The following is a 22033-nucleotide window of genomic DNA, read 5'->3' as shown; positions in this document are numbered from 1 at the left end:
AGGTTAGAAAAATAAGCAAACTGTTTATGCTTTTGAAAATAGAATAAAAAGTATTAACAGGGGGGAAATGATAGAAAAATATGTATTAATTTATATGTTTAGTGCTTATTAGAAGCTAAAATGGTTAACACATTTCATTCTATTTTATGTACAGCTTAGTTTTGTGGGAAACTACAAAATGCTTTCTGAAACTGCAAGATGCTCTCTGACCTAGTATTTGCTAGCACAGCAAAATTCATGTTTATGCCTTTTGGAAATTTACTAAGAAGCAGGTGATTATCTGCTACGTCAGGAAAATAATGAATAGAACAATACTGTTTTCTATAATGTTATTGAACTTGAACAATCAGCTCTGTTTGTGTTATGAGAACATGCACAGCTGCAGAAAAGATAGATACAGTTGAACAAAGACTGCTTGAAGAAATGAACTATAATCTGTACTTGCTTTGTGCTCGAATTAGCCATAGTACCTTGAATGGTAACATTGCATAGTGAGAAGTTGTATCTAACCGGTGGTCTCCAAGGCCACGTTGTTTTTCTTAGGAAGTTTTTTTAAACTTGATATGCCAGCAAAAAATCATGGACAAACAGCTGCTATGAAATAATACTGTAAGAACTTGTGATTTATTATGTCAGCTTAGTAGGCAATGTCTTGTAAGAAATGTATAAGAATGGCTTCACTTCCTGATTCTAGTTAGACAAACTCTGTATTAGCATGTTTTTGTCTCCTTGCTGCAAGATTAAAGTGCCTTAACCTAAACCTGCCGTGTGTTGCTCTTTTTAAAGTTGTTTTTCCTTTGACAGGCACCTAGCAAGTCGGACTTTCCTAGCGATCAAATGTCAATAAATAAACAATAAAAATCAATAAATAAATATCAGTTCCACTAGCAGACTGCCTACATCAAATGTTCTCTCTCTGTTTATATTTATATTAGATTAACTTAAAGGTTAAATGGTTTTCCTGAGCAGAATTAGGCACCGTCATACTACTTGTCATGCAGGTTTTGTACTCATACAACTTCAACTATTTTAAATACAGATTTATGATTAACCTCAGCATGCAAAATTTCTTTAATTTTACTTATTAATACAGTCCACATCATTAATGACACAATTATGTACAATTTCTTTGAAATTAAGTCATTCGCAGTTCCAGAGAAATGGTGCATGTAATGTAGTATAAGATAAGGGACAGAGCTGTAATGTTGGCAATACTGCAAAAAGATGTCCCTAAGGAAAAAATGAAGGTCTTCAAGCAAAGATGAGGACGGGGGGGGGGACAGGTCTTCAATCTATTTATATCTTCAGCATTTAAGCAGTTGCAGTCATGTGACTGTGGTTATTTACATGTATTGCAAGAATGCTTGCACTTCCAGGCAGGGACACCAATTGGCACATACTGAAAGCTGCTAATCATCAGCTGCCTTCTTTACCAGACTCTTGCTACAGCTCTAATGAGCGAGCTGAGGAGGGTGGATCAGACTATCGCCTTTACAAATAATCAAAACATCAAAACTTTATTTCTTTGTATATTTCACTCCATGCCTGCTGACAGTTACCACATCCTCCTTCTAGCACTGATCCCATTTGACCCACTACCATACAGGAAATTCCTGACTTGGAGACAAGAGCTGATTAAAGGTCCAACATCTTGACAGCCATGGAGGTTTCTTGTGGCCTTGCTAACATCACATGATGAGAACAATGAAAGTGTTTCTGTTTTGGTCTCTAACCCCACACAATTGGATGATGTGAGCACCCTTCTCACCGTGGCTGCCTACTATGCCCCCCATGCATCTGAGTGTTTTCTCTCACATACTAATGAGGATTATTATCATGACTTCATAAGTCAAGCCCATATTCTCAGTTAATGGCTGCAACTTCATTGCCTGCAAGTCTCTATTTGCATACAAGAAAGAAGCCAATCAGGACATCATTCCCACCCTCATGGTAGGCAAACAGCTGCAAGCCATTCCTTCCTGCATTCTCTGACATGGCTCTTTCCACACCCAAACAACTTGCCAGACTAGTTTCTTCTGGTTCATAGCTAGGGCTTTATTCCTCTATTGCAACACAGCTGGGCTAAAACATCAAACATGAACACTGTAAGGCAGTTAAAGGAAAATAGAAATGCATGTAGGGTAATTTACTGCTGGTTATCATCATCATCATCATCACAGTCATCATCACTTTATAATCTGCTAGTTCTAGTGAGTGTTATAGTGCAGTAAGCAGGGCAGGACAGATCAGACTATCTTATCCCCACCAATAGTCTTCAGCTCATACTGCAAGATTCCCAGATATTCCCAGAGAAACTAGGAGATCTCATCCATCTAATGTGCTCTGGATCTGCTCCAAGGTCCCCTCCTACTGGGCTTTGCCTGGTGCACCTCCTGTGGGAGAACCCAAGGGGTGTCCTCACATGACTCCTACCTAAACTACCTCAACTGAGTCCTTTGAACATGGGGAACCAATGAGTGTTCATGTTACTGCTGTTGATGTTACTATGGAGCTGTTCCTACCTTAAATTTCAAACAAAAGTGTAAACATTTCTGACATACTTAATCCAAATTTTCCAGACTTCATTTTTTGTAAGTCTGTAAGGTAACATGATTGTATAAAGCATGGTGCCACACAATATGTTATCGGGCGCAAAATTAATTGGAAGATGCATATTTTCCTCAAAGTGACAAATTCAATAACAAGAACCACAGTTAATGTTTCATGTTTTTTTGTTAAATATACACATTTAAAGTATTATATATATATATATATATATATATATATATATATATATATATATATATATATATTTAAGGCATTTTTATATTCATCTGTTGGATATTAGCACATAAAAAAAGGAAAGACAGAATGTTAAAATCAGTTACAAGCATTAATTCCAAATGGCGCATATGTAATAGCAGTGTTATACATTTCAGAAACACAATGGAGAGTAATGGGAATCTATACATTTCTATGCCATGAAAGCAATGGTACACCATTTAAAATAAGGGTATATATATCAATGCAGGCCTTGGAGTTCAGTAGGGAGGGAGCTCTGTCGCATGATGAAAATCCATTTGCAGGATCGATAATTCATTAAATATGTTGCTGCAGAAAATGACAAAAAAATGAAAAAAGAAATAAAATTGTTAGTCAGAAAACTAAACATAGTATGATGTACCTTAAAAATAGAACTGTCACAGAGAGAGAATTACACATAAAATTATGTTTTGTAATCATTACTGGCATAGTTAAATGCAAAATCAAATAAAAAGGCTAAATAATTGTGCATTAATACAATAAGGTTTACAAGGTACATCTAAATGCAAATTTGAAGTTATGAACATAAGAACTGACTGCTTAAGATTCTCTGCCTTTTACTGAGATATCTACATTAAACCAGCATAGTTCTTTTAACTACTTCATTTATGTGTACTCCCTGGCAACGACTGTAATTTTACCATTAGTTTCACTGATCCCCCAGATATTAAAAGATGCAATATAAATTGAAGAAAACAAATAATCAATTAAGATATGCATGTAGACAGCAATCTGGACATAAAGATAAAATATATAATAATATTTTTTCATTAAAAACTGACTTTATGCAACAGAATGCACTACTGATGGTCTCAGCAATGTGGTGGACTGGATGCATGTATGACTCTGACTACGCACACATCACTAGCTTAATGGCATACATGCTTTTGCACACAGCAGTAGCCTAGTCACGTGTGATGATATACGCTGCAGTAGATCAGCTGTATACATATTTATGCAGAGGACAATAGCTCGGCTGCATACATGATCATGATAGCAGCTAATTTGCACATGTGATTATGTACATGATAGTGGCAAAGCTGCATACATAGTTATTCATACTATAGTAGCTTACATACTTGCACAATTATTGACATGAGAGCATCCCAGATGTATACTTGATTATGCATGTAACAGTAGCAGCAACCTGGTTGTTATCCACTTTCTATCCAAGTAGATACAGGTAGGCTCCTCAGTAGGACAGTCCATGCTTCTTTAACTCTCTTAGCTACTGCTCAGTGGGGAGTGGAGAGTGGCAATGAGTGAGTGGTGCTGGTCCACCCATTCTTAGCTTCATTTAGCTGATCACCAGCACACTAGTAAATGATTGCACAGCAGTGAAATGTCTGGGACAATTAATGGGGGCTAGGCAAGCCCATATTGGTTATAATAGCCCTAATAGCATGGGGCTAGAAGCATACCAAGATGACCTGTGGTGTCACAGAGGCTGGATTAGTGACTTAATAAAAAATAGCATTATTGTTGGAAAGACAATGAGGTCACAAAACATGCTCATGGCTGCCTGGATGATGGCTCCCAGTAAAGGGAAATAAATGGGGTTTAAGCACATTTGCTTGTTTGAGGGTTATCAGGCACAAAGGCAAAAAAGACTCAGAAAAAGAAAAAGATTTGCAGACATTGTAGTTCAAGGTACTAGAGCTGATTACAAATAAGCATACTATTTTGCTACCATACTGTGTTAATAAAAACAATTTCCAAATCACAGAGCAGTATTTTTTTTAGTTCAAGTGTTATAGTTTTTTAATGTGTTTATACTATGAATATTACTACAACTGTATGATTAAGTGCCAATTGCCAGCAATGCCAAAAGCTCATTACTATAAAAACTTTTCTTTATTTTAAGTTGGCACATAAAACATATTGATATTTATCATCATAACAAAAGTAATTTCAATTAACATCAGAAGAATAAAACTTAAAATACATATTGTCAACTATAATATGAAGTCTTAACAAGGACATTTATATTCCATAACCAAAGGTTAACATGAGCAAATCTCTTAATATGAATTTATCCATCCATGATGATTGTTCAAATGACTGAAAACCATTCTAAAATTCAGATACTAATACATAATCATAGGCTCCTAGGTTGACAATAGGGGACTGAGCTTGGTAGACAATATTGGTATCCTTGCCATAATTACCACTCATACTAATCCTACCTATAAGGGACTATGGACTGTGCTCAGGTTGGCCAGGTATTCCCCTTCCTACCTTCCTTCTTTTTGCTGCATACATAAAAAAGCCTTAGTCCTCCTTCCTGAACATTTCAGCCGCGTCCCCGTAAGATGACATAATTGCTACCCTCACCTCACCTCCCCTTGCTTTGATCCTGCTTGTCTCCTAGTACTGGGTCTCATCCACCTCCCTATCTCTTTCTCTCTCACTTACAAATCATGATGTTCCTATATTCAAATTATGTACTAATTATAAAAAGTTAGGAATTATAATTAGAATGTCATCAGGTGTAACTAAAGTAAAGGAATTCTTTAATGACAAGAATGACATTAGCAAATAATTGTTGGGATAAATTACAATCATATATGTACTATAAAATATTGCCTAGACATAAACTAAAAGAATGGGAACTTGTATTATTTAAACCTCAAGAAGATTTTGACCAGGCTAAATGAAAAGTACAAAGTGATGAAACTAGATATATGGAAACAGTGAATATTTTAAAACAAGTCTCAAATCATAATGTATCAGCAGCCTTGCAAAACATGAAGCTTTTTTTCTTTACTCTCTATCCCCATGATCTATGGACATGAGCTGGTGAACAGTCTAAAACACACAAAAAATAGCCAGCACCAGCTAAGATGGGACAAAGCCGACTTTATTAGACCACAGTCAACAGACCGGTTTTGGTCCAAAAGCCTTTATCAATGTGTCAAATTAACTGCAGTAGACCACATTTTATATAAATCACCAAGAAATTAAGTGGCTAATTAGCTAATAACAGTTCATTTCACAAATGATCATTCAAGCCAGGTGAAAATAATCTACCCAGTCTCACAATCCATGATTTCTCTTTTTTATTGAGGATGTTATGCCAAACAGCCTTATAACATCTATTACCCAAAATTTTATCAATAATAATCAATTTAAAACTAGCAGAGATATGGATAATGGGGGTCTAAGTTAAATATTCGAACATCCAAAATGTCGAACGTTACATGGTCGAGACCAAATGTTCGACATTTGGATGTTCGAATATCAAAAAAAAAAAAAAAAAACACACTTTAACAGTGTGAGCAGACAAGCCCCCCTGCACCCCCCCACTTATATATACCAACTCCGAGACCGCACTTGAGTGTAGAAAAAGGAAATTCTCCCTATCTGCACCGTAAGGCGCTGTTGAAAGTCAATCTTCGAACACGTACAATTTCGAATGTTTGGTCTCGACCATGTAATGTTCGAAATTGTGAGCGTTCGAAGAATTGACATAGATCGGGATAATGGTATGTTTGTATAGGGCATTTGTGAAATATTTATTTTTAATGTTATTGAGATGTTCTGATATACGTAGCCTAATTGGTCTGGAAGTCTGGACAATGTAAAAGGCCAAACAAGTACATACCGCAAGGTAAACAACCCAGTCACTACTGCAATTGGAGAAGGTGTTTACTGAAAAAATCTGTGGCGTATTTTTGCTAGTGAATTCCATGGTTTGGTAGATATATTTACAAAAAGAACAATGGCCGCAGGGGAAACAGCCCACTACCCTAGTGCCATCCAATGCAACCTGCGACGAATTAACTGACAGTATATTATGTTTATAATGACTAAAATGTCTGCCCAAGGTCTTACCTCTACGAAATGTAAATAAACATCTCTCACCCAAGTCATTCAATCTTTCAATGGCCAATAAAATGTCCCAGTGTTTTTACACTAAATCCATAAAGTAATGAGTATTCCTGCCATAGCTTGTTGTAAACCTATTTTTTTTCTTGTGATCCTGATTTATATGTTTTTATATTTAAGTAAATCACTTCTACAAGGCTGTTGGACCTCCTTACTGGTTTTTATCAACTGTGCTGAAGGATAACCTTGTTCTGTAAAACATTTAATTAGGTCCTGGTTGAAATCTGCATAATCTTCTGTGTTAGAGCAGATACAATGAACCCTCATAAAGTGAGACTTTGGAATGTTGCTGATAACATGTTTAGGATGGCAGCTTGAGGCATGCAACAATGTGTTTGAGTGAAAGGCTTTCCTAAATACAGAACTAGCTAATGTACCGTCCTGCTGTCTGTATAGGTTCACATCTAAAAATGAAATGGAATTTTGATCACAGTTTACCGTGAACTTCATGCCCCATTTATTTTCATTTAAATATTGAACAAACTCATATAAATATACCCGGTCCGATTTTCACACCATCCAGCAATCATCCTAGAAGAATCTCCAAATATCTATTTCATCAAGAAATAGATTGTGACTACCATCATAAATGATCACCTGTTCAAGATAACCCATGAACAAATCAGCATATATGGATCAGAAAGATGCACCCATGGCTGTACCCTTAAAGCTGTAAATGACATTTACTATTAAAATTGAGCACATTTTTAGCAAGGACATGTTTTGCCAAACACAGAAGAAAGGTATTAAATCCTGGACTATATAATGGAATTTTACCCAACCAGTACTCCAGGGCACCCAAACCTGCCCAGTGCGGAATACGGGTATATAAAGAAGTCATGTCCAGAGTGCACATTAACCAACCAGGCTCAGATTGAGTGTCAGATATGATGTTAAGGAATTCTGCGGTGTCCTGCAACCATGCGCTAACACCCTTCAGCAAACATTTTAAATATGTGGTCAAATAAGCAGACAGTGGTTCGGTAAGGGAACCCTTCCCGGATACAGTTGGTCTCCCTGGTGGTTTATTGACATCCTTATGAATCTTCGGAAGAAGATATAAGTATTATGGTAATGGATCTTTCACTTTTAAATTAAATGATGTGTTCTTACAAATAATTCCCTCACTAACTGTAATTTACAAAAAAAATAATCTATCTCCTTTTTAAACTTAGGTGTAGGGTCAATGGGCATACCCGTATAAAATCTGGCATCCTGCAGCTGCCTATCTGTTTCCTCTACAGACTTTAACCGATCCATCACCACTATGGTACCACCCTTACCTGCTTGAATAATAAATATATTTTTATTATTCCTAAGCCTCTTTAAAGCTTCCATTTCAGGTACCATCAAGTTATGAGTTAAAAAGTTTCTATTCGATTAGAACCAAAATGCAATTATTTCAAAATACATTTTTGAAAAATATCAACATTTTTATTAATTGGTGGGACAAATGTAGATTTATAAAACTTAATGCCAGTAAAATAAGGGAGACTACCGTCAATGCTATCATCATGGAAGTGCAGTTTGAGATTTAATAATCTACAAAATGAATATAGATCCTCCACAAACGTATCCTCAAACACAAAAAATCCAGGAATAAAATTCAGTCCTTTATTAAGTATCATATAATCTGAATCTGACAAAACAACAGATGAAATATTGAGAATATTATTTTAAGAATTTACTTTGGTTTCAAAAGATTCACACTGCTTCCAAAGAACCGTCTGAAATTGTGTTTCCAGCCCCCCCCCCCTTTCTGTTAATAAAGGGACTAAGTAAATACCCTGTGTTGAATTTACTTGTTCAAAAAAGTATGTTTTTTATTAGCTAGAGACGTTTGCTGTCTTTCTATTTCTGTGTCAGTACATGAGGATGAATCCTCACCAGAGATATCACTGACTGTTTTCTTCAGAATCTTTTTTTTTCTCTTTTGACCCAATTGTGTAGAGTCATTTTTAACAAACTTCACACTTTTAGCATAATCAAAAGGCTTCCCCAAATTATAATCCCTTAAATCCCTATTGAATTTCCATATTTTTCTTTCCTTTAATTCTTGTTCAAACTGTAACAGGTCCTTGCTCAGTTTGTCAAAGCAATTTTTATATATTGGCAAACCTTTTTTTGCTCTTTCAAAAATCTCAGTCACTTCTGATATATAAAATCAATATTATGTTCTTAATATGAATGTAAATTTTTAACAAATTGCATGGAAGCATTTTGTTGGATTTCAGACCAAGCTGTTAGAAGTATATCATCAGGTTGGCCCTCCAAAAGTTTAATACGGACGTTCAACTCCCTAGGTGTAATGACCTTTTCCAGATATGCCTTGAAAAGCTTTAAATTCCATACACATGACCTAAGAATTTTCATGTTTTTATAGAGCTGATTGAAAATGGAGGTACAGGAAGCATCCAAAGTGTTTTCACCATGACTTACTCCCACATTTTCGGATGAAAACCCAAATACCTGAATGTTCTCTTTATCTGCCGACAGTCCCCTCAAAATGCTGATAAGATCCATGATGTATATCAAAAGTAATTAATAATAAAGTTTCACAATAAATGAGCAATTAACTATGGGACATGTTACTACAACAATATAAGCATACCCTTAAAGGGATATGACAGCCCAAATTACTAAAGGGCTGATCACTAATATGAAGCTCAAATAATCATGTAAATTGTGGTCAATTCTGAATGCTGATACACATTAGCAACAAAAATAGAAATACCCAATGTCCCTGGCAACAACCAATAGAAAAAAGACTAAGGTGGGTAGTATACAATATCAATAATGTATATATAGCCCCATATATAGGACAAATTACAAAAAATAAAAAATTCACTAGTGAACAGATGACAAGTGAGTGCACTACATGACACATATAAATATAATATAAACCACAAGATCCTATATTTTAGAATTATCATTCATAATTAAATATGCAGTACTGGCAAAAAACATACAATAGATGCAAATATATGATTTCTACAAGAATGAATGTTGTTAATATCATACAGCTGCTCCAGAAAAATAATTAAAAAATGGATACAAATATATGCTTTCCATGCAGTGAATGTTGTTTATATCGTACAACTATTCAAAAAACATCATTTATATGTGTCATATAGTGTTTGCTTATATGCTTATAGTGCATGGATGGCACAGTGGTGCAGCGGTAGCATTGTCGCCACACAGCAAGAGGTTCTCTGGTTCAATTCTTGGCTGGGGTGCCTTCTGTGTGCATGTCCACCCTGCATTCATGTGGGTTACCTCCCACGCTACAAAGACATGCGTCCGGAGCCTTTCTCCCTGGGCCTCCACTGAAAATTGACTTTGTTCCATGTGGGACTTTCCTGGTTAACAAATGGTAAATAAATAAATAAAATATGCACTTGTCATCTGTTCGCAAGTGAATTTTTTATTTTTTATAATTTTTTCTATATATGGGCCTATATATACATTACTGATATTGTATACCACCCACTTCAGTCTTTTTTCTATTGGTTGTTGTCAGGGACATTGGGTATTCCTATTGTTGGTGATAATGTGTATCAACATTCAGAACTGTCCACATTTTACATGATTATTTGAGCTACATATTAGTGATCAGCCCTTTAGTAATTTGGGCTGTCATATCCCTTTAAGGGTATGCTATATTGTTGTAGTAACATGTCCCATAGTTAATTGCTCATTTATTGGGAAATTTTATTATTAATTACTTTTGATGTACATCATGGATCTTATTAACATTTTGAGGGGCTGTCGGCAGATAAAGAGGACATTCAGATATTTGGGTTTTCGTCCGAAAATGTGGGAGTAAATCAGGGTGAAAACACTTTGGATGTTTCCTGTACCTCCATTTTCAATCAGTTCTATAAAAACATAAAAATTCTTAGGTCATGTGTATGGCATTTAAAGTTTTTCAAGGAATATCTGGAAAAGGTCATTACACCTAGGGAGTTGAGAGTCCGTATTAAACTTTTGACGGGCCAACAAAATGCTTCCATGCAAATTGTTAAAATTTTACATTTATATTATGAATGTAGTATTGATATTTATGTATCAGAAGTGACTGAGATTTGTGAAAGAGCAAAACAATATGAAGGTTTGCCAATATATAAAAATTGCTTTGACAAACTGAGCAAAGACCTGTTACAGTTTGAACAAGAATTAAAGGAAAGAAAAATATGGAAATTCAATAGGGATTATAATTTGGGGAAGCCTTTTGATTATGTTAAAAGTGTGAAGTTTGTTAAAAATGACTATACACAATTGGGTCAAAAGAGAAAAGAAAAAAAAATGATTCTGAAGAAAACAGTCAGTGATATCTCTGGTGAGGATTCGTCCTCATATACTGACACAGAAATAGAAAGACAGCAAACGTCACCAGCCAATAAAAAAACATGTTTTTTTTTTTTGAACAAGTAAATTCAACACAGGGTATTTACTTAGTCCCTTTATTAACATAAAGGGGGGGGGGCTGGAAACACAAGTTCAGACGGTTCTTTGGAAGCAGTGTTGAATCTTTCGAAACCGAAGTAAATTCTTAAAATAATGTTCTCAATATTTCATCTGTTGTTTTGTCAGATTCAGATTATATGATACTTAATAAAGGACTGAATTTTATTCCTGGATTTTTTGTGTCTGAGGATACTTTTGTGGAGGTTCTTTATTCATTTTGTAGATTATTAAATCTCAAACTGCACTTCCATGATGATAGCGTTGATGGTAGTCTCCCTTATTTTACTGGCTTTAAGTTTCATTCGTCCCACCAAGGAATAAAAATTTTGATATTTTTCAAAAATGTATTTTGAAAGAATTGCATTTTGATTCTAATCAGAATAAAAACGTTTTTCCTCAAAACTTGACGGTACCTGAAATGGAATCTTTAAACAGGCTTAGGAATAATGAAAATATAGTTATTATTCAAGCAGATAAGGGTGGTACCATAGTGGTGATGGTTCGGTTGGTGTATGTAGAGGAAGCAGATAGGCAGCTGCAGGATGCTAGATATTATACAGGTATGCCCATCGACCCTACACCTAAGTTTAAAAAGGAGATAAATGAATTTTTGTAAATTGCAGTTAGTGAGGGGATTATTTGTAAGAACACATCATTTCATTTAAAAGTGAAAGATCCATTACCACAATACTTAATGTGCACTCTGGACATGACTTCTTTATATACTAGTATTCCACATTGGGCAGGGTTGTGTGCCCTGGAGTATAAGTTGGGTAAAATTCCATTATATAGTCCAGGATTTAATACCTTTCTTCTGTGTTTGGCAGAACATGTCCTTACTAAAAATGTGTTCTACTTTAACAGTAAATGTTATTTACAGCTTAAGGTTAAAGCCATGGGTGCATCTTTTGCACCTCTATATGCTGATTTGTTCATGGGTTATCTTGAACAGATGATCATTTATGACGGTAGTCACAATCTATTTCTTGATAAAATAAATATTTGGAGATGCTTCTTGGATGATTGCTGGATCGAGTGGAAATCAGACCGGGTATATTTACACACATTTGTTCAACATTTAAATGAGAATAAATGGGGCATCAAGTTCATGGTAAATTGTGATCAAAATTCCATTTCATTTTTAGATGTGAACCTATACAGACAGCAGGACGGTACATTAGCTAGTTCTGTACTTAGGAAAGCCTTTCACTCAAACACATTGTTGCATGCCTCAAGCTGCCATCCTAAACATGTTATCAGCAACATTCCAAAGTCTCACTTTATGAGGATTCATCATATCTGCTCTAACACAGAAGATTATGCACATTTCAGCCAGGACCTAATTAAATGTTTTACAGAACGAGGTTATCCTTCAGCACAGTTGATAAAAATCAGTAAGGAGGTTCAACAACTTTGTAGAAGTTATTTACTTAAATACAAAAAACATATAAATCAGGATCACAACCAAGAAATTACAAGTTATGGCAGGAATACTCATTTCTTTATGGATTTAGTGCAACAACACTGGGACCTTTTATTGGCCAATGAAAGACTGAATGGCTTGTTGGGTGAGAGTTGTTTATTTACATTTTATAGAGGTAAGATCTTGGGAAGCCATTTTAGTCATCATAAATGTAATATACTGTCAGTTAATTTGTCGCAGGTTGCATTGGATGGCACTAGGGTAGTGGGCTGTTTCCCCTGTGGCCATTGTTATTTTTGTAAATACACCTACCAAACCAAGGAATTCACTAGCAAAAATACACCACGGATTTTTTCAATAAACACCTTCTCCAATTGCAGAAGTGATTGGGTCATTTACCTTGTGGTATGTACTTGTTCGACCTTTTACATTGGCCAGACTTCCAGACCAATTAGGCTATGTATGTCAGAATATCTCAGTAACATTAAAAATAAATATTCCACAAATGCCCTATACAAACATATCATTATGCTAGTTTTAAATTCATTACTATTGATAAAATTTTCGGTAATAAATGTTATAAGGCTGGTTGCTATAACATCCAAAATAAAAAGGAGAAATCCTGGATTGTGAGACTGGGTAGATTATTTTCACCTGGCTTGAATGATCATTTGTGATATCAATTGTTATTGTCTTATTAGCCACTTAATTTCTTGGTGATTTATATAAAATGTGGTCTACTGCAGTTAATTTGATACATTGCTAAAGGCTTTTGAGCCAAAACTGGTCTGTTGACTGTAGTTTAACTATAATAAAGTCAGCTTTGTCCCATCCTAGCTGGTGCTGGCTATTTTTTGTGTGTTTTGGATTGCCTTCTTTGCCTTTGCACCTGCCGTCCGTGCAGTTTCACAGTTGCAAGTAAATAGTCTAACAGAAATCCTTTGCTTCAGGCCACTAGCTGTGTCTACCCACCACCTCCCCATTCCTTCCCTTCCACTCCATGTGTGGGCTCTTTTTTGTCCTAATCAGTAGTCTTGGCTTCCTGTGCAGCCATAATCACCTTCCTTTCCTGTTTTTGTACTCTTGTTTTTATTAATTATTAATTATTATTATGCCTCCGCTTTTTAAGAAGGTTGAAAAAAGCTAAGCTTCCACCTTATATTCTCTGCACCTTCTATAGAGGTGCAATAGAGAGCATTCTCACCTGCAGCTTCACAGTGTGGTTTGTAAGCTGCACAAGTTACAGAAAGGAAGACGCTACAAAGAGTGGTGAGGTTTGCAGGGAAGGTAACAGGTTCCAGTCTTCCATTGATACAACAACTTTATTCTGCAAGAAGCTTCTGAGAGGCCACCAAAATAATACAGGACAACATGCATCCTATGCATGGACTATTTAAGCATCTGGCATCGGGCAGGAGATATTGCAGCATCCACTGCAGGATTGCAAGATTCAGTAACAGTTTCTACCCTACAGTGATTAGACTTCTGAACTCAGGAACTAGTCCCAGGGGTCTGGATACATAATAAGTCAAATTTTATTTGTGCAATATATACTTACATATATTCCGTATAAGTGCAATATTTATTTATTATATCTGTAGTCAGTATTATTTAACTCACTCAAATTCAATATTAGACAAATAACTTAGGCATTTCAATCTGTAGTGTGTTTTGTATTACTTTAAATAGGGTAGCTAATTTAATTCAGGGGAGGGTATTCTTTTCGTATATGTGTTGGTAAATGTCTCTGCTCTTTCTTGCATGTATTGGGAGCAGTATTGTATTTGTTAGTTATGTTTATTCCTTTACTTGTATGTAATGTTTCACTTTCCTTTGTAATCTCAAGAATTGAGCTGATGCACAAAATTTTGTTTAGGCTACGTGTGTAGTTCTAAATGACAATAGAGTTTACTTTGACTTTGACTTTTGACTTTAAGGATTCTGGTGATCCAAAAGGTAGAGATATAAAAATTGGTACGACTATATGACTACTACTTCCTAAACTACCGGATGGTCTGCATTGCACATGGTATTATTTATAATGTGTCAGTGTACCACCCAGGTAGTTGACTTGATTCATACATATGGCTCGCACCCATTCTATACTTACAGTACCTGCAAAGGGACTTCTCAAAGGTCACTCACCTCATTGGTAGGTGCACACATGTATGCACCTAATGGCTATGTACAAAGGTACCATGTATGCTGGCAGTATGGCATACATACGGCTGTGCTGTGTGTTACAGTTAATGTCAGATATGCCCCTAGTTCATGGATGACATCTCTCTTTCACATTCCACAGATAATGGCAGAAATTTGATACAACATGAACATGCTGAAATAAGGAATATTCTGGAAAAGGTTTTTTGGGCTACTAAAGAGTAGATTGTACTGTCTAGGTACTTGTATTTGGGCATTAAAATGTAGCTCAGAGATATGAAGCAAAATATTTGTAGTTTGTGTCATGATAGGGGTATCATATGGATGTAACTTGCATATCTGCAAGTCAGCCTCCACTCGAGTAACCCATACACGTGACCTCAACCTGGTCTGTGACATCAATAAGACTTGTTGTTGGGACAGATTTGTGGCCCAGAGACTCCCCCTTTTGTGGAATAGACTCCTTCTCCACGTCAAGCAGAGTATCTCATTAACCCTTTTTAAGTGCAACTTGGATGAATGGATGAGGAACAAAAAATACACTCCTGGGATTCCACCTTTGTCCCTGCTGGACAGTGGCATAGCATGCTCACTTGTTGAAACATGGGCTAAATTCTTGCCTAGGCTTGTAAGGCCCTCAGGGCCAATAGCCTAGTAGCTTCCTATGATCCTATGATTCTATGATATACAACAAGCCCCTGCATAAAGAAGCAGTGTAGGCTAGCAACACCATGTTAAAACAGGCTGTAAATGATGAATCAGTAGCAAGGCAAGGGCAGGATGCAGGGGAAGGCAATGAAAGAGCAGATCCAGAACAGAGGGAGTGTTGTGTGGCTGCATTATACTGCAGCATTGCCATAATGCTGTGTTGTGTGTTATATGTAATGTCAGATATACCCCTAGGGCATGGATGGCATCCCTTATTTGCATCCCACAGATAATATCAGAAATGTAATACAACACAGTATTGTAGCTAGAGTGGGGCGAGAGGCGCAAAGTGTTGGGAGGGTGCAATCGACTATGCATCATTCTGTTTCTTTTTCTTTTTTTTTTTGCACTGTATTTGAAGAGTTACCTTGGACGAGGGCATGGATGTAAATCTAATAACTCAATGGCTACAATGTAGTTGAAGATATACCTGGAATGAGGTGGTAAATGCACAGGGTGCTGATTGATGCTTCTGATACAACATGACCATCCTGAACTAAGGAATATTGTGGAAAGAGTTTTTGGGCTACTAAAGACTAGACTGTACTGTCTACATACTTCTATTATGGCTCTACAATATGGTCCAGAGATATGAAGCAAAATATTTGTAGTGTGTGCTATGAGATACAACATGCCCCTGCATAAACAAGTGGTGTAGGCTATCAACACCATGCCAAGATAGGCTGTAACTGATGAACCAGTAATAAGGCAAGGAGAAACTACAAAGAAACACAATGAAGGAGCAGATTCAGAGCTGAGGGAGTGTTAGGTGAGTACATTATATTACATCATTAGAAGAGTGTAAGCATCTGATCCACAACTATGGGCCATAGCACAGACATCAAAGAATAATAGGATGCCTTGTGTAACATTCAGGCTGTGCAAAGCAGTACATAGTCTGGCTACACTGTGTATCAGACATCAAAAATGTATACAAGGTGGGGGTTGGGCAGGGAACAGTTATTATCACTTGCTTAGGTGGGGGGACACAGTGACAGTAGACTATCTCCAGCCATGACCAGAGGTGCTAGGCCATGTGCCACCAAGCAACACTGACATGGGACAGCCTATACATGTCCATCTTGTGTCTGGACACTGCTATGTTCATGGACACTGCAGCTGCAGAAATGGGTTGATATTCCTGGTGATTGTGCAATTGATGCATGTCTTCCCACATGCCACAGAAAACATTTGCCAACTCCACAGTGCTGACTCCAAAATAGGGATTGATTTTAAATATTATACTTAAAAACTTAGAAAGTTGTTAGAATAACAAGATATGTGTTAGCATACATTTTTTGAAGGACATGAAGTCTGAAACTCAAATGCATGGTATTATTTACTGACTTTGGTCCTCAGATTTGCCAGAAGACCACACATTTTATGACAAACAGGCCAAAAATGTGAAACAAAATCTGGACATTCTGTGAAAATCTGGGCAGTTGAAATGTAGCCTGATATAGCCCTATACGCCTTGGCAGTAGTATATAGAAGCTATACCAGTTAGTGGGCAAACAATGGTACATATTGAAAAGTGGCAGGAATTTAAAAGTTGTTTTATCCAACCAGTGTAAATTTTTGTTAGAAAAGGCAGGATTTAGGGCCAACATTTTAGTTCATTCAAGAAGCCACTTTACAGAAGGTAGTGTACAGAAAACATTAGGTAGCACCCCAAAAGTATGCACATCTTGTCACAGGTGCTCATTATGTAACTATATCTCGCAGAAAATACTGTTTTTGCACTATTAATACATCAAGGGTATTTGCCACCTGAAATATAGTAACCTCTAAAAGTGAATGTGTGGTGTACCAGGCAATGTGCTCCTGTAGTGTTATCTACATAGGGAAAAAAATCTATGAAAGTGAAACACTGAACCTGAGAACATTTTAATACAATATGATGTGAGAAAAATACTAATGCATTACTTGAACACACCTTGAAGCATACTGGGGCACATTCTTTGATCTTGGGTATTGATAAAACATGTTTTCATTCATCCAACATCTTCTGCTTAACAAATACTAACCATGAGTGAACAAAAATGGATTTTTTCCTTTGGGTTAAATGAGTAAGTACTGATATCTGTAACTGTTACAGAGAAGTCCTACCACATGCTTAATAGAAGGTCCATTTGTGACTGTTAATTTTTCAAAGAAGTTCCTTGGCACTCAGTACTTATATTAACGTTTCTGGACTGCTCAGTATGGTGAATATTGACTGAATGCAGTGTTATAGCATTATTATTTGATTCTTAATGAAATCCATTTGATTTCTTGGTCTTAGTTATACATTTCTGTGAACTGTTGAGATGGTTTACCCTGTTATGGCTATGTTCGGCCACTAGATGCCAACAGGCACAACACATTTTGCATAATGTACGTGTGTGTGTGTGTGTGTGTGTGTGTGTGTGTGTGTGTGTGTGTGTGTGTGTGTGTGTGTGTGTGTGTGTGTATATTACCTCTCTTTGGTCTTCAACTTTTGACAGAATTATACATTTTACTGACATGTTTAAATATTGTTTTCATTTTCTGGCATTTTATGTCTTTTGTCTATGTATATTATTGAGCTATTAGAAAGATTTAAACAGGATCAGGCTGGTCAAGTGACTTGATCCACTGAGTTTTTAAACAATGTTTCAATGAATTAACCAGATACTGGAACTGGTTTACATGTTTTATTTCATTGCTCTGAAGACCTATGGAATATCAATGTTCCTCATCACTGCACCCGTCACTTTCCTGACGTTTAAGTGAGTTTTAAATGAAATAAGATTTACTAAAAAAGTGAATGCATTTTATACTAAATAGGACTATATTTCAATTTTATTGGGAATTTTTGGATACAGAACCTCTCTCTAAAATTAATTCTCTATAGTGTCATCCATCCAACTCTCCCTCCCCTGGGCCTTCACTTTGGTATTTGGTGCTTTCCTGTACCTGTTAATCAAATATGGAGATCCTCTGCTAGCACAATATGGAAGGCATCTTTCTTTAACCTTACAGCTTCTGCCACCTTTAGTATATACAAGTGTGTCCTTAGATTATCACCATAATGAATGCTAATCACCTTTCTGGCCATAGCTCCTTGTTGCCACATCAACTATTGAAGTTTTCAAGTCTTTTTGGAGTCCAAGCCCTGGATCTCATCAGGTATATGGGTAAAGCACTTCTAGATGTTGAATTCATTTCACACAAAGGTATCAGCTAGGCATTCCCAGGAGACTCTGATTATATGGTTAGGTTATCTGGCAGTGTTCAACTACTGCTTTAGCAAACCAGCTCACCCCCAAATGATGAGCAGTTGACAACAGAGCACCTGTCTTGACCTAGGTGTCTCAAACCTATGGCCTCTAGTCTGATGACACAACTGTATAGTCAGCCATTTTCTTCTGTTGTAAGGTTTTATGATTCCAAGTGCACTTGTGAGCATCCTTGTGTTCAAATCTAATGTTTGTTATGGTTAATCCATGATTAAAGTCCAAGAACAGTTTGCATTCACATCAGGTAAACTGTTCATAATCCCATCCCCAGCACTTCCCATCATCCCCCTTAAGCATTAGAATCTCCCTACAGAGCTAGAGATTCTATATGTGACACCCTATTAAGCACAGCCCCTGCAGTCTGTAAGGAGGCTGAATACTCTGAATAGGTGTCTATGCAAAAACAACCTGCAGACTAGTACTGGGAACTAGGACACACCAGGAGACAGAATAAGGTGGGCAAAGGTGGGCAAGAAAGGCAAAGGATAGGAGTGTGTAGAGGTAGTCAGTGTAGCAGTATTCAGAAGAGAGAAGAAAGAATAGGGAAGAGGATGCCGAGAAAGATGTGCCAAGGAAGACAAGGTGGAAGGACAAGGCCAGATGATGGAATCGAGTGATGAGTGGTAGTCAGAGTCAAAGAAGGGTGCTAGGAAGGGAGGCGCAGCCTGTCAAATGGAATGAAAGGGAGAGAGGGGGACAGAAAACTGGAACCCGCTATGAGGATAAAATGGACAAAGTATCAACATCAGGAGGTAGAGAGGAAGGAGACATATTAAAAAGCAGTTTGGGAGAACTCAGGACAAAAAGCTGGGAGGGAATCATGAATGGATAACAGTGGATAGATTAATATGAAGAAAACTAAAGGGATGGGAAATGCATCAGGTGCAACACAGGAAAGTAATAAGCATGTACAGGGATGGAAACTACATCAAGTGCAACACAGGAAAGTAACAGGCATGTACAGGGATGGAAAATGCATCAAGTGCAACACAGGAAAGTAACAGGCATGTACAGGGATGGAAAATGCATCAAGTGCAACACAGGAAAGTAACAGGCATGTACAGGGATGGAAAATGCATCAAGTGCAACACAGGAAAGTAACAGGCATGTACAGGGATGGAAAATGCATCAAGTGCAACACAGGAAAGTAACAGGCATGTACAGGGATGGAAAATGCATCAAGTGCAACACAGGAAAGTAACAGGCATGTACAGGGATGGAAAATGCATCAAGTGCAACACAGGAAAGTAACAGGCATGTACAGGGATGGAAAATGCATCAAGTGCAACACAGGAAAGTAACAGGCATGTACAACCTGGATGACTGATGGTAATACATTTAAAGAGCAAAGGCTCAATACAGTAGTGGCAGTGACATGGGAAGGGAATTGAGGGTAATGACAGCCAATGTGAGGGCAGGCAAGAGGGTTTGGTTGTGGGATACTTAATTTTACCTGCTAGTCTTTGACCATTAAAATTCATATCATTGCCCTCTAAAAAGCATAGCAAAAGATCACGAAGGTGATCACTTCATTATTTGTCATAAAACAGGGTCACTAAGGATTAGATATCATATAATCAATGTTACTCTTTGCATAGGATCAAGAAGCCATGGTGGTGCAGCGGTAGCATTGTCGCCTCACAACAAGATGTTCTCCCATTTGATTCTCGGCTGGAGCGCCTTCTGTGTGGAGTCTGCACGTCCTCCCCACGGTCGAGTGGTGTGCAAAACACATGCGTAAATGGGCATGCCTTCATTGAAGGTTGGGCATTGAGCTGACACCTCGGCACCGTAAAAATCTACGGCCAATCATTAGCGGACTGGAGTTCCGCTGTGGCAACCCCTAACTGGGAAAAGCCGAAAGAAGAAGACTCTTTGCATAGGACTGGTTCAGTTATTTAACAGTGTGTGCCTCATTATACAAGGTTTAACATTATAAAGAATATCAGTGAATCTAGGAAGACCAAGCCTAAATCCAAAGGCAAAAGTCATAAGATTATGTGTACATCGTAACAATTAAAAGATAAGGACATACTCATCAATTGCATCAAGAGTGTTGGCAGGAGAAATAAATGATTACAGTAAAATGAGTCTTAGAGTTTGGGTTTGGTACAGAATGCAGGGAGTAAGTTACCCAGATGGTTGCCAAGAGGGTAGGTGGATATTTGTTGTGGTTCAAGTGGACATCAGCAACCTATCAAAGGAAACTGGTGAGGAGATAAGTACAGCCAGTGAGATGATACATAGATGCAGGATTGATGACCAAAGGTAAGATTTACAGAAATGTTGCCCATGATAAAGGCCCCTGCATGAGGGAAGGAAAGGATTGGAAAGGAAAATTACTGGCTGTGGCAGATGATAAGGATAAAGAATGTATGACTGACAGGAAGATGAGGAAAACATGACAGAGAGACCAGTTCAATGTAGGGAGAGGGTCCATCTAGTCTAGAAAAGATAATGATATTCAGAACAGGGTAGGAAAGGTACGTGTTAAGCAATGTGCCTTAAAGAGAGATGGAAGGAGGAGGAATGGGGCTTCAAAGAAACAGAAAAGGTAATCCCTACCTGGGCTTAAGGGGGAGTTAAACACTGAGTAGTATAGAAATAAAAAAGCTGACTCAGGGCTTTGCTGGTTTCTATTGTTATGCAATTCAATGTGTGTGGGGAAGATGGCAGAGTTGATGCAGTGATGCAGAAAGGGTGGGAGGACACTGCTGCACATAAATATAGGCCAGTTTCAACAGGGGTTAGAAAATGAAGGCACCAAACTATATGCTGTCAAGGAATGACAAAAAGTTGTGAGATGGAGGGAAAGTAGAAATTACACAACATGTAGGCATCAACTGCAAGATGAGAGCGAAGTAGATTCAAGGTTGATAGCAAGGGGTGTAAATAGAGTATAAATAAGAGTAATCACCCTAGCAGGGGATACTGTTAGAGCAATACAAGTCAGGAGAGAAGGATCAGAGGTTGAGTATAGTGAATAAAGCAATGGGATAGGACAGAAATTATTTAATACACTGGAGAAGGGAGTGAGTTCTTGGATCATCTGCTAGTAAATTATCGTACCTCAAAGAATGCAATTCTGGATGTTGTCACATAAACAAGTGAAGATGATGTTAGCCAGCAATGATCACACCACTGTGGGGTTTAGGGAGGAGGAAGTAAGAATAAAAGACAAAGGTGATAGTGTATGATTTTAGAGGAGAGTATTAAGAAGAGTTGTACAAGCAGGTCAAAGTGGAATTGCAGTCCTGGGAAAAATTTAGCTGGTAAGTAATTTATGGGAATGGTTCAGAGATAG

At 37.3% G+C, this 22033-nt stretch overlaps 1 long non-coding RNA gene across 1 annotated transcript in view; it reads right to left on the bottom strand.

Moving 5' to 3' along the window:
• Positions 1-2823: 2823 nt before the first annotated feature.
• LOC122802073 overlaps positions 2824-22033 on the bottom strand; it is a 31875-nt gene continuing 12665 nt past the window's right edge. Inside the window, exon 3 of the long non-coding RNA XR_006364872.1 lies at positions 2824-3111. This is a non-coding gene — a long non-coding RNA (uncharacterized LOC122802073). The remainder of the gene's footprint in view (positions 3112-22033) is intronic.

The sequence above is a fragment of the Protopterus annectens genome, chromosome 5.part0 (assembly GCF_019279795.1).
Source record: "Protopterus annectens isolate FY-2018-M chromosome 5.part0, PAN1.0, whole genome shotgun sequence".
In the NCBI taxonomy this organism is placed as follows: domain Eukaryota; kingdom Metazoa; phylum Chordata; order Ceratodontiformes; family Protopteridae; genus Protopterus; species Protopterus annectens.
This window is presented reverse-complemented; position numbering and strand designations above follow the sequence as displayed.